Raw genomic sequence first — 13,737 nt, forward strand, 5'->3', positions numbered from 1 at the left:
CTCTGGCACTTCAAAACCCCACGGGGTCGGCAGCGACTTGATTGGGGAGGGGTGGACTATAAAAGGGGAGGGGTTACTCAGGCAGGGAAGGCACTGTGTTCATGCTTTGCCAGTGAAAAGTAGGCTGGAAACAGGGAGAAGTAAAAAGCGAGTTCTGAAAATTCTGATGGTAACTATTGGGATATTTGGTTAATATAGCAGAGTTTTGCCTAGTTATAAAAGCGTAATAGTGGAATAAAGAAGTATCTCAAGAAGTATATTGCAAAAGAGAGAGAGAGAGAGGTAAACTTACATTTCTTCTAGTAGATCCACATTCAGGTTGCAGAGAGAAAGAAGTCTATCTCAAGAGTCCTTCTTTCCCTATCATAAATGGGCAGCTTGTCCCCGGGTGTGGGTATGTGAGGGCACTGGATACACAGGAGAGAGACCCGCAGAGACGCGGGTCTCCGTGGAAGGCCATGTGCAAGGAGAGAGAGAGGGAGGGAGGAAGAAGCCCAAAAGAGAGAGGAAGAGTCAGAGGGCAGCTCCCAGGCTAAGACATAAAGAGGCATCCCATTCAAGGAGCTAGCAGCCCTACATCCTTAAGAGTCATGTGTTCAGGCATGTTGAATCACTCTCTCCAACACTCACACAGTGTTTTTATATGAAAATCTGCTTGCACATGATAGCTCCTAACTTGAATAAAACTGTTGGTCTTAAAAGTGCCACTGGACCCAAACTTTATTGCGTCAGACCAACACGGCCGCTCACCTGTCTTAAAAAGCCTCCACAAGAATAGCGTCAACTTTAACTAAACAAAGTTTGAGTCCAGTGGTACCCTTAAGACCAACACAGTTTTATTCTGGGTAGAAGCTTTCAACGGTAAAAGCCCTGTGGCACAGAGTGGTAAAGCTGCAGTACTGCAGTCCTAAGCTCTGCTCATGACCTGAGTTCAAGCACGACGGAAGCTGGCTCGAGGTTGACTCAGGTAAAATGAGTCCCCAGCTTGCTGGCGGGAAAGTGTTGTTGACTGGGGAAGGCAATGACAAACCACCCTGTAAAAAGTCTGCTGTGAAAACGTTGTGAAAGCAATGGCACCTCAGAGTCGGAAATGACTGGTGCTTGCACAGGGGACTATCTTTACCTTTAGAAGCTTTCATACACCATACACTGAAAGAGAATCATGGCCTGTCCATCTTGGGTGGCCCTCCATGGCATAGCTCACAGCCACATTGAACCACACAAGCCCTCTCGCCATGGGCAGCAATCCATTAGAGAGCCAAGCCCCACTAGGGGTCTCCAGAAGTCAACCATGACTTCCAGGCATGCCCACACATGCACACAAAAATGCCCCAGAAGATTCATGAACAGCACACAAAAGTATCAGCTTTTCCCTGTCACTCAGCCTAGGATTACCAATCCCCAGTTGGGGTCTGGGGACCCCTCAGTTTGGATGCCCTCCCCTGCTTTAGAGTCATCGAAAAGCAGGGGGGGAGGGAAATGTCTGCTGGGCACTCAATTATACCCTATGGAGATCGATTCCCATAGGGTATAATGGAGAATATCTGTGGGTATCTGGGGCACCACAGAGGCTGTTTTGAGGTAAATGCACCTAATTTTCAGCATAGCATCCTGTGCTTCTCCTCAGAACACTCCCCAAGTTTCAAAAAGATTGGACCAGGGGGTCCAATTCTATGAGGCACCAAAGAAGGTGCCCCTATCCTCCATTATTTCCGATAGAAGGCATTTAAAAGGCATGTGGTTCCCTTAAATGTGATGGCCAGAACTCCTTTTGGAGTTAGTTCAACTGTGCTTGTCACACCCTGGCTCCAGACTCCATCCCAAAGTCTCCTGGCTCCACTCCCAAAGTCCTCAGATATTTTTTGTCGGACTTGGGGGCCCTAACTCAGCCCCAGCAATCTTGTACTAAGACCTAGATTGCTGTCATACATGGAGGTTTTATTTTGAACTGGCATTGTTTGTAGCTGCCACACCCCCAGTGGAGTAGGAACTTCCCTGCTGCAGAAATGTTGTTTGGGAGGGAAGAGTTATTAGCAAGACTACTAGAGGGCAAAGTGAGGAGCTGCAGTATTTGAGGGGGAGAAACTGGTAGAAACCAAACAAAGCCAGCTGTACTGAGAAAGTTTGGTATAGTGGTTAAGTGCACAGACTCTTATATGGAAAAACTGGGTTTGATTCCCCACTCCTCCATTTGCAGCTGCTGGAATGGTCTTGGGTCAGCCATAGCTCTTGCAGACTTGTCCTTGGAAGGGCAGCTTCTGTGAGAGCTCTCTCAGCCACATCTACCTCTGAGTTAGTGTGAGCTAGCTCACAATTTTTTAGCCTCCAGCTCACCCATTTTTGTCTCAGCTCAGGAAAAATGGCCCCAGAGCAAACTAATTTATGCAGTAGCTCACAAAGTAGAATTTTTGCTCACAACTCCACAGCTTAGAGGGAACATTGCTCACAGGGTGTCTGTTGTGGGGGGAGGGGAGGTAAAGGAGATTGTGAACTCTGACATTCAGAGTATAGGGTGGGATATAAATCCAACATCATCTTCTTCATTGGTTGTTGCTGCCCACCCCTCCCCCCCCAAGTAACTGGTGCTCAAGTGCAATGTTCCTTCTAAGCTGCAGAGTTTTGTGAGTAAAAATTTCTACTTTGTGAGCTACTGGCATTGAAGTTGTGAGCTACTACATAAATTATTGTGCTCTGGGGCCATTTTTCCTGAGCTAAGTCAAAAATGTGTGAGCTGGAGGCTAAAAATCTGAGCAAAAAAATAGTCCCCTGTGCAAGCACCAGTCGTTTTCGACTCTGGGGTGACGTCGCATCACAACGTTTTCACGGCAGACTTTTAACGGGGTGGTTTGCCATTGCCTTCCTTAGTCATCTGCACTCCCCCCCCCCCCCGGCAAGCTGGGTACTCATTTTACCAACCTTGGAAGGATGGAAGGCTGAGTCAACCTGGAGCCAGCTACCTGAACCAGCTTCCGCTGGGATCGAACTCAGGACATGAGCAGAGGGCTCCGACTGCAGTACTGCGGCTTTACCACTCTGCACCACGGGGCTCTTGGTGAAAAATCTATGAGGCTAAAAATCTGTGAACTAGCTCACGCTAACTCAGCTTAGAGGGAACACTGTTCAGGTGTTGTGTGCAGCAGGATCAAGACTCAACCCTGCAGACAGCGGGGGCATGATGGTTTGGAAGAGGAAGCAGCCCACTTTCTTCCATGAGTCAACTCTTAAGGAAGGAGGGTGGTACGTAAACATGACAAAGTTTAAGGCAGCCAGCATCTGAGCGTTCTTTGAAGAGAGCACTGGAGGACTGAGACTGAGGGGGGAAGCAAAGCCTCCTCCAGCTCTCACTTCAAAGAATGCTCAGGTGCCGGCCACCTCAGCGGAGGATGAGGGGGCTGGCGACAGCAGGGGGGGGAAGAGGCAAATTTAGGCGTTTGTCTTGGGCACCAGGAGGGGGCACAATTCCTGAACTCTTCCTTATACCCCTTGGATCAATGCATGAAGAAACAGAGAAACTGCCAGGAGACTCAACAACTGTAGAAGGAATTTTTATTATGGGGACCATGAGGACATTCTATAGTTCACAGGGCTTTCTTGCCAGCTCCAATGGGCTTGTTGAGGAACAGCTAGGAATAGGACGGAAGGCATTCCCTCGTATTTGTGCTCCTGGATAATTAGCAAGATATATAATACAGCTAAAATTTAAGCTACTGCGAGAACATGGCTACCGTTTTTCTCTCCAGCGTGAATTAAGAACGTAAGAGACGCCATGCTGGATCAGGCCAATGGGGCATCCAGTCCAACACTGTGTCACACAGTGGTCAAAAACCAGGTGCCATCAGGAGCTTCATCAGTGGAGCCAGAACTCTGGAAGCCCTCTCACTGTTGACCCCCAAGCACCAAGAATACAGAGCATCCCTGCCCCAGACAGTGTTCCCTCTACACCAGTGGTCCCCAACCTTTTCGGCCCCAGGGCCAGCCTGCCCACTGCAGCCCCAGGACCGACAGAGTGGGAGCACTGAATTTGGTCCCCCCCCCATGGTGCCTCTTCCTCCTCCCCGCCGCCACGCCTCCTCCTCCCGCCATTTGCACAAGTTTAAGGCCGGGGAAGGGCCGTTGAAGTGCCTCCCCGGCTCTTTAAAGGCTGACCCTTGCCTCCTCCCCACTTCCTTCCTGGGTGTGGGAAGGAAGTTGGGAGGTGGCAAGGGCAGCACCGCTTTTTGTCGCTCGCACTGCTGCGGTTTCCCCCGCTGATCAGCGGGGGTTGGTCGGCTTTTGAAGAGCCGGGGAGGCGCTTTACTGCCCCTTCCCCGGCCTTAAACTTGTGCAAACGGAGGGAGGAGGAGGTGTGCGGGGGGGGGGGAGAGGCTGCACAGCGCCATGGGGGGGCAAGTCAGTGGGGCTGTGCGGCCTGGTTGCTAACAGGTTGCGGACCAGTACTGGTCCACGGACTGGGGACCCCTACTCTACACCTTGTGGTTAATAGCCACTGATGGAGTTCTGCTCCATCTGTTTATCCAATCCCCTCTTGAAGCTGTCCATGCTTGTAGCTGCCACTACTTCTTGTGGCAGTGAATTTCACTTGTTACTCTTTGGGTGAAGAAATAAGAGCCAGTTTGGTGTAGTAGTTAAGTGTGTGGACTCTTATCTAGGGGAACCAGGTTTGATTCCCCACTCCTCCACTTACAGCTGCTGGAATGGCCTTGGGTTAGTCATAGCTCTTGAAGAGTTGTCCTTGAAAGGGCAGCTTCTGGGAGAGCTCTCTCAGCCCCACCCACCTCACAGGTGTTTGTTGTGGGGGAGGAAGGGAAAGGAAATTGTGAGCCACTCTGAGATTCAGTGTGGGGGGCAGGATATAAATCCAATTTCTTTTTCTTTTACATTTTCTAAGCCTACTGCTCATTAATTTCATTTGGTGCCCTCAAATCTGTGTATAGTGAGAAGTGGGGGTGGGGGGGAATCCTTTTTCTAAATTATTTATCCCGTGCAGAATTTTGTCAACCTCTTATCATGTCAAGTTTGGCACCAGGCTGTTAGTTTCATCACAGTCCGGGTAGTAGTGTGTTTTCTCTTCTGTGTGAACATCCTGATTTTTTTAAAATCAGATTTATTTTGCACAGATTCCACATGGCCTGAGGATCTCAAAAAGACTTAGCATTGGAAAAAGTCCAGAAAAGGACAACTAGAATTATTAAAGGGTTGGAACACTTTCCCTATGAAGAAAGGTTAAAGCGCTTGGGGATCTTTAGCTTGGAGAAATTACTACTGAGGGTTGACACGACAAAGGTTTACTAGATTATGCATGGGATAGAGAAGGTAGAGAAAGGAATACTATACTCCCTTTCTCACAATACAAGAACATGTGGACACTTAATGAAATTGCTGAGCAGTCGGGTTAGAACAGATAAAAGGAAGTACTTCTTCACCCAAAGAGTAATTAAGACATAGAAGTCACTGCCACAGGAGGTGGTGGCAGCTACATGCATAGAGGGCTTCAACAGGGGACTGGATAAACATCCATTGTTGAAACTCTCTGTCCGAGTCAGTGATGCTCTGTATTCTGGGTGCTTGGGAGGAGGGCTTCTAGAGTCCTGGCCCCACTGATCGACCTCCTGGCAGCACCTGGTTTTTGTTTTGTTTTGGCTACTATGCGACACAGTGTTGGACTGGATGGGCAACTGGCTTGATCCAACACGGCTTCCCTGATGTTGTTATGACTTCTGTATCGTTGCAGCAGTGTGAATCCTTCGGTGTCTAATGAGGGTGGAGTTCTGACTGAAGCTTCTCCCGCAGTCCAGGCATGTGTAGGGCTTCTCTCCCGTGTGAGTCCTCTGGTGCCTGTTATGACTCGACTTGTCCCGAAAGCTTTCGCCACAGACCAAACACCGATGGGGTCTCTCTCCTGTGTGGATTCGCTGGTGTGAGATCAGGCCTGAAGGCTGACTGAAGCTTTCGCCGCAGTCAAAGCACTGGTATGGTTTCTCGCCTGTGTGGATTCTTTGATGCCGGATAAGCGTTGAGTTCAGTCTGAAACTTTTCCCACACGTGAAACATTTAAATGGTTTTTCACCCGTGTGGATTCTCTGGTGGTCAATAAGGCTAGCTCTCCGAGTGAATTTTTCCCCACAGTGTGAGCATTTATGTGGGTTGTCCCCTGTGTGAGTTAGCCGATGATGTCTATTCAGGCTTGATTGGCGAGTGAAACATTTTGCGCAGATATTGCATGAATATCTTTTTTTCCCTGCAAGTAATCTCTGTTTTACTTGCTGGACACTGGGCGAGTGTTGGAGAGAGTGATTCAACATGCTGGATTTTTCTCTCCACTTCTCTGCTTTGTTCTTCTGCTGCCTCTTCAGTTCACTGAGTTTTCCGGCACATTCTTCTGTATCATGACACTCCATCCTTTCCAGCGATGCTCCATGCGAGTCCCCATCAATTGCTCTCTCCCAACCAATGCCTAATGGGATAAAGAGAAATTCTGACTACAGCACAAAGTAAGAGAGTACCATCTGACAAAGAACAAACAAAATGAACTGTTGTGGAGAATGACAGAGGGAGAGCATCGATTCAGACAGGTAGCCATGTTGGTCTGAATCAATAGAACAAAGTTTGAGTCCAGTGGCACCTTTAAGACCAATAAGTTTAATTTGGCATATAAGCAGGGCTTTTTTTGGTAGCAGGAACTCCTTTGCTTATTAGGCCACACACTCCTGATGTAGCCAATCCTCCAAGAGCTTACATCAGGGGTGCGTGGCCTAATAGGCAAAGGAGTTACTGCTACCAAAAAAAGCCCTGGCTGTTTCCTACTTTTTAAGCTATATTTACTCATCGATATCCCACCTTCTCCCCAGTGGCATCCCAAGGTGGCTTACATCCTTCCCTCAACCTCCGTTTTATCCTCAACAGTTAAGTTAAGAATGTGTGACTGGCCCACGGTCACCCAGGGAATTTCCATGGCAGAGCAAGAGTTCCAATGTGTACTTTTCAGATTCTAGCCCAAAATTCCTGTCACTAGTTATTTATTAAAGCATTTCTATCCCACCTTTCCTCTTGGTTTAAGGTGGCTTACAATAATAATGAGATGATATTGGATTTATATCCCAACCCTTACACTCTGAATCTCAGAGTCTCAGAGCAGCTTACAATCTCCTTTACCTTCCTCCCCCACAACAGACACCCTGTGAGGTGGGTGGGGCTGGAGAGGGCTCTCACAGCAGCTGCCCTTTCAAGGGCAACCTCTGCCAGAGCTATGGCTGACCCAAGGCCATTCCAGCAGCTGCAAGTGGAAGAGTGGGGAATCAAACCCAATTTTCCCAGATAAGAGTCCACGCACTTAACCACTACACCAAACAGGCTCGTTTCACAGGGATCAGACACATTTCACAGGGATCAGACAAGGACTTCTTCCGCTCTTTGCCTGTGCCTGAATCTACAGCCAGCAGAAAGCCAACCCCCAACTACATCAGCAAGATAACAGCCTTCCAACATTCTTGGATGCCCCACCATTTGTTTATGTTGCATTTACACTTCTTCTAGGACAGATTCAGGTCGGGTGTTGGGCTAAAGCAGCAGAACAAAGCTTGAGTCCGGTGGCACCTTTAAGACCAACAAGTTTTATTCTGGGTATAAGCTTTTGTGTGCTTCTTCTTCTAGGATAACTGTTCTGTCTTAGAGCCAAACTCAATGTGACAGAGAATACGTGGTCACTTCCAAGAAGGTCAGTACTTAAAAAGAGCACCTACACACCACAAATAAAGTGGCAGGACAAATGTAACCCCTCCTTCCCACACACACATGCACAAGTCAACAGAGGCATAACATCCAAATTGCAAGATGTCTTAGTCCTGCTGTACACTGCATTGGTTCAGGCCGCACCTGGAGTATTGTGTGCAATGTTATATTGTATTGTGTAACATGAGGCGGAACGTATTGGGTTTTTGTTTTAAAACAATTTTACTCCAGTAACATATGGTAACAATCAATTCTTGCATTATTAATTACTTCTTTTTATCTATCCCATATATTACTTTTCTAACCCCTCCTCCCTCCGTTACTTGACCCCCGCAGGTGTTGTATACTTAAAATACTATTATTTAAAGGTACCCTTAACTAATAAAACAGAAATTTCTATTTTTCTTTCTTTTTTAAGACTTAATCATTATCAAAAATTGTCCAATGTCCTTTTATTTTCCACTCTTTTTCTATATAACTTCTAAACTCCTTCCACTCCAACTTAAAAGTTTCTAGATCATAGTCTTTTAAAATTCCTGTCAATTTGTCCATTTCACTCCATGTTATAACTTTTATAATCCAATCCCATTTCTCTGGTATTCTTTCTTGCTTCCACAACTGCGCACACAATGTCCTAGCAGCTGAAAGCAAGTACCAAATTATAGTTCTATCTTCTTTTGGAAATTTTTCCATATATAATCCCAACAGAAAAGTCTCTGCAACTTTCTTGATTTCATATCCCAAGATCCTAGATATTTCTTGCTGCATCATCTGCCAATACTTTTTTGCTCTTTCACAAGTCCACCACATATGGTAAAAGGAACCTTCATGTTTTTTACACTTCCAACATCTATTTGGCGTCTTATTGTTCATCTTTGCCAACTTTTTAGGAGTTATATACCATCTATTAGGTTTTTGTGTACCATTTTATCTCACCTTCTTGGAAGGTCAGACCAAGAGAAATTAGTATTCCTATTGTCAGATAGAGAAGAATATATTAGTTTCCAAGTGGCAAGATTTGTGGCTGGCATTATATATAAAAAATGAGTAATGAGATATATTAACTACTCTCCTTTTTACCACTGTGGGTTGTTTTCTTAGGATGTCACTGGATAAATTTTATTGATAATTCAGCCTAAATTTTATCATGATTAATATAATTCTGTTGTTGAATGTTTTATTGAGTTTTTTTAATTGTTGAGTCTGGTTGTTGGTTGCTATGGCATTTTGTTGCTACTGCAAAAAAAGACTGATGATGAAGCATTGGTCCAGGCCGCACCTGGAGTATTGTGCGCAGTTCTGAAGGCCTCCTTTCAAGAAGGATGTGGACAGAGCGGAGCGGGTGCAGAGGAAAGCAACAAGAATGATCAGGGGCTAGGTGGCCTTTGTGTGCCCTTCCAACTCTATAATTCTATGTCCCAGATTTCTGACATAAAAAGCAACTTTACCCAGCAAAGCAACATCCCCGTCGTTTTCCTGCTTGATCTCTTGGCCGGGGGGTGTCTCTGCAACATCAGATGATGCCTGGTCTACTTCGGAAGCACTCACCATGACCTCCTCAAATGTTCCCAGCACCTGGAAGAGCAACCAGAAGAAGATCACCAACTAAAACCAACAGTCGTGTGCTATTTTCTATTGTTTTTTACTCCATTTTCCTCTTCCCCCTTCCGCAACGAGGGCAGAGCACATAGTTCACCCTTCCCTGTTTTTATCTTCACAACAGCCCTGTGAGATAGGGCGGCCTGAGATGGTATCTTTATTCAGGAGAGAATAGGACCTGGCCTCCTAACACCTTTCCCAGCTCCTGTCAATTCTTTTTTAGAAAGCGGGTGGAGCCAGGTGGGTCTTTTTTGCCCAGCAAGATTTCTGATTGGCTGAGCAGATTTTCTTTTTCAAGACTGCTTCAGCAGCAGCTGATGCCATGACACACTAAATGTCTGAAAGGAAGCTGCGTGTGTGCAAGGCAATGCTTTTAAACTGTTTGCTGTTGTTCAGTCGCACAGTCAAGTCCTCTTTGCGACCCCATGGACCAAGTCACGCCAGGCCCGCCTGTCTTCCACCGTCCTCCGAAGTCTGCTCAAATTCATGTTAGTTATATCAGTAAATTCATGTTAGTTATATCAGTAATGCTGTCCAGCCATCTCAAATCAAAAGAATTTCCGGCTCAGCATTAGGAAGAACTTCCTGACCGTTGGAGCGATTCCTCAGTGGAACAGACTTCCTCGGGAGGTGTTGGGCTCCTTCCTTGGAGGTTTTTAAACAGAGACAAGATGGCCATATGACAGCAAGGAAGATCCTGTGAATTTGGGGGAGGTATTTGTGGGTTTCCTGCATTGTGTGGGGGGTTGGACTAGATGACCCTGGAGGTTCCTTCCAACTCTTTGATTCTATGATTCTATCTCTTCTTTTGCCGTCCCCTTCTTCTTTTGCCTTGTCTTTCCTAGCATCAGGATCTTCTCCAGTGAGTTATGTTAATTTAAAAAGGCATCCTGCTGAACAGGAAGTGGAATGACCTCTGCTAACCCAAAGGACCTTATCGCACTATGCACAATCACCTTGTGGAACTCATTGCCACAGGATACAGTGGCAGCTACAAGTGTGGATAAGTTAAAAAGGGGACAGTCATGGAGGATATGGCTGCTCCTTGGCTGTTACCCACGCTAGTTAACTGGAAACTCGCTGTTCTGGGGGGGCTAAAACATGGAAAGGTTTCGGCCTCTGGGCCCCACTTCTTGGGGTAGCCGACGCTGGAAACAGGATGCTGGACAAGATGGACCTTCAGTCTGAGCCAGCACAGCTTCTCTTACTTGAACAGGAATTTTGTGCATTTATTAGGTGCCTTGCATCCTTAACAGAGCTCAAGGCGGCTTACGCTATGAATCGAATACATAAAACAGAGTACCAAAAACCAAAATTTAAAATTTAGGACTGCTTTAATCAAATGGGAGTTCTGAATAAAATGGTCTTCAGCTGCCTCCTAAACACCGAAAGGGGAGAGGCCAGGTGCACCTCACTGGGGAGGTTGTTCCATTACTGTGGGGCTGTCACTGAAAAGGCCCTCCCTTGTGTACAAAATACTTTGACTGATGGGACAATTAGGAGGGCCTTTCCTTGTGATCTTATTTATTCGCCATATTATCTTAAATTCCCAGGCAGGAACATATGAGCGGAAAAAGTACAGAGGAGAGCAACTGATTTAGGGCCTGGAGCACCTTCCCTATGAGGAAAAGCTGAAGAGTCTGGGATTTTTCAGTTTAGAAAAGGGACAACTCAGCAGGGATATGACATGTTTATAAAATTAGGCACAGGCTACAGAGAGTTGACAAAGAGAACTTTTTCTCTCTCTCCCAAAATACTAGAACTTGAGGGCATCCAATGAAGCCAATGGGCAGTACATTCAGGACAGACAGAAGGAAATACTACTAGAATCATAGAGTTGGAAGGGACCTCCAGGGTCATCTAGTCCAACTCCCTTCACAATGCAGGAAACTCACAAACACCTCCCCCTAAATTCACAGGATCTTCATTGCTGTCAGAGGGCCATCTAACCTCTGTATGAAAACCTCCAAGGAAGGAGAGCCCACCAACTCCCAAGGAAGCCTGTCCCACTGAGGAACCCCTCTAACGGTCAGGAAGTTCTTCCTAATGTGGAGCCGGAAACTCTTTTGATTTAATTTTAACCCATTGGTTCTAGTCCTACCTTCTGGGGCCACAGAAAACAATTCTGCACCATCCTCTCTCTATATGACAGCCCTTCAAGTACTTGAAGATGGTGATCACATCTCCTCTCAGCTGCCTCCTCTCCAGGCTAAACATCCCCAGCTCCTTCAGCTTTACACATACTTTATATACTTTACACAGATACTGATTAAAATGTGGAATTCATTGCCAGAGGACATAGTGATGGCCACAGGAACAAACAGGGAGATTGGAGAGATTCTATCAATGGCTACTAACCGTGGCGTCCAAAGAGAACTTCCACATTCAGAGACACTAGTCCTCTAATACCCAGGGCCAGGGGGCAACATTAGGGGAAGGCCCCAGCCTCTATGCACTGTTGTTGGTCATCCAGGGGAACTGGTTGGCCATTGTGTGAGACGGGATTCTGGATGAGATGGACCGCTGGTCTAATCTTCTTATGTTCTTATGAGAAGACAGTCCTTCAGATACTCTGGTCCCAAGCCATGTATATGCCATTACCTCGCCAGGTCCCTTCGTGCTCTATAATAATCCTTGGGACACCTGTCACAATAATGGGAATTCACTAAAACATATGTTAAAAATAAATGCTCCCACCTGCTGCTCTGGCCACCCAGACTCCTGTTGCCTCAGCAGGAATTCCTCAGCCAGAGCCACCGCCTCAGCGCAAGTCTCCGGCCTGCCTTCCCGGACCCAGTTCTGGCACTCTGACGGCAAGATGGCCAGAAATTGCTCCAAGATCACCAACTCCAGGATCTGCTCCTTGGTGTTTTTCTCTGGCTTCAGCCACCGGTGGCAAAGATACCACAGCCGGCTGCAGATCTCATGGGGCCCCTTGGCCTCCTGGTAACACAACTGCCGGAAGCGCTGGCGTTGGGCCTCAGCACTGAGAACCCCCTTTCTAGGGCTCTCATCCTTCGTTTCCCCAAAAGTGTGAGGTTCTAGGGAGGCAGAGGGCTGGAGGACTCCGTTTTGGTGGCTCAGGAGAAGTCCTGTCACCCCCTGCCCTTCTGAACGCTCAGAGACATCAGTCACCTCTTTGGCTTCGCATTCTTGAGCATCCTCTGAGGACTTCACTTGTGGTGACTGGGCCACCTTGAGGAATTCCTGCCATGGGGCTTCCCACCGCTCTTCGTCTGGTTCCTGCTTAATGCAGTTGGTTGCCACACAGCTCTGAAATTCTCCCTGGGTTGTCCTGACCCTGGACAGCGTAGCCTCAAGGAAAGAACTCCAGCCAGGAGCAACATGGAGGCCCTTTCCAGAACCTTCTGTCCCCTCATCATCTGGTACAAGGCCTGTCGGCTCTGGCACCTCTGTTTCAATTATGGGATTTGTTCTGGTATTGACCACAGCCTCAGGCTGGGGACCCTCCGTTGCTGTCCCTCCGTGATCAGCTGCCATCCTCTCAGCCTCACAGATTATAGAGATTACAATGGAGCAGAGGGAGTTGTCCTCAATTCAGAAAGTGCTTTTTCCTGAAGAGAAAGAAGGGCAAGGGGAGAGAGAAAGAGAAGCAAGGAGTTACAGACTGGCAACACCTACTTTGGCTGCCCGGCCGAGTTCTATTCAAGATGCTGCTTATGGTCTTTAAAGCCTTTCACAAACTGGGACCTACACATTTGAAGGAGAGTCTTCTTCCCAATGTCCCTGTGCAATAACTGCAGTCTTCAGGCAGCCATATCTGTTTGTGGTCCCACAACTCAGGCCAGCCCATCTGGCACCACCGGGGTTTTCTCCCATCATGGCTTTGTGAAACAGGCTTCCTGAAAAGGTGACAAGGCCTCCCTCCTTTGTGATTGTGATGGAACCGGCCCAATTTGACCTTCAGACCCAGTCCCGTCAGCTTCCTCTAGGGTTGCCAACTCCTGGAGGGAGCTATTCTTTTTCCTGCCACTAGGACACGCTGCCACCATTTGCTCAATTTAGGGGTCCCTGACTGAGGGGAACAGGACTCCCAATCCATCTTTCCAGGCCTGGCCTTGAGGTCCTCTGCCAACCCAGCACCTGGATAGATCCAAGAGGGCAGCCGTGTTGGTCTAAAGCAGTTGAACAAAGCAGGAGTCAAGATGCACCTTTAAGACCAACCAAGTTTTATTGAGAACGTAAGCTTTCATGTGCTCTCTAAGCACACTTCATCAGATGAGGGGATCAGGTATTGTGGGCTGAAATACAAGCAGTTTGTTGTTTAAGAATGCAAACTGGCTGTGGTCACATGGTAAAACAGTGTGGCTTGGCCATTTGGTCTGGATAGCCATAAAAGGTAATAAAGTTCCCTGCCAATTGGTGTTTTTGCAAATCACAGAAGGACAT

General features: G+C 47.2%; 1 protein-coding gene across 3 annotated transcripts in view; it reads left to right on the forward strand.

Annotated features, from left to right (window-relative positions):
• Positions 1-13,737, forward strand: part of LOC132571165 (zinc finger protein ZFP2-like) — a 475,317-nt gene that overhangs the window by 182,359 nt on the left and 279,221 nt on the right. The window lies entirely within an intron of this gene.

The sequence above is a fragment of the Heteronotia binoei genome, chromosome 5, assembly GCF_032191835.1.
Source record: "Heteronotia binoei isolate CCM8104 ecotype False Entrance Well chromosome 5, APGP_CSIRO_Hbin_v1, whole genome shotgun sequence".
Classification (NCBI taxonomy): Eukaryota; Metazoa; Chordata; class Lepidosauria; order Squamata; family Gekkonidae; genus Heteronotia; species Heteronotia binoei.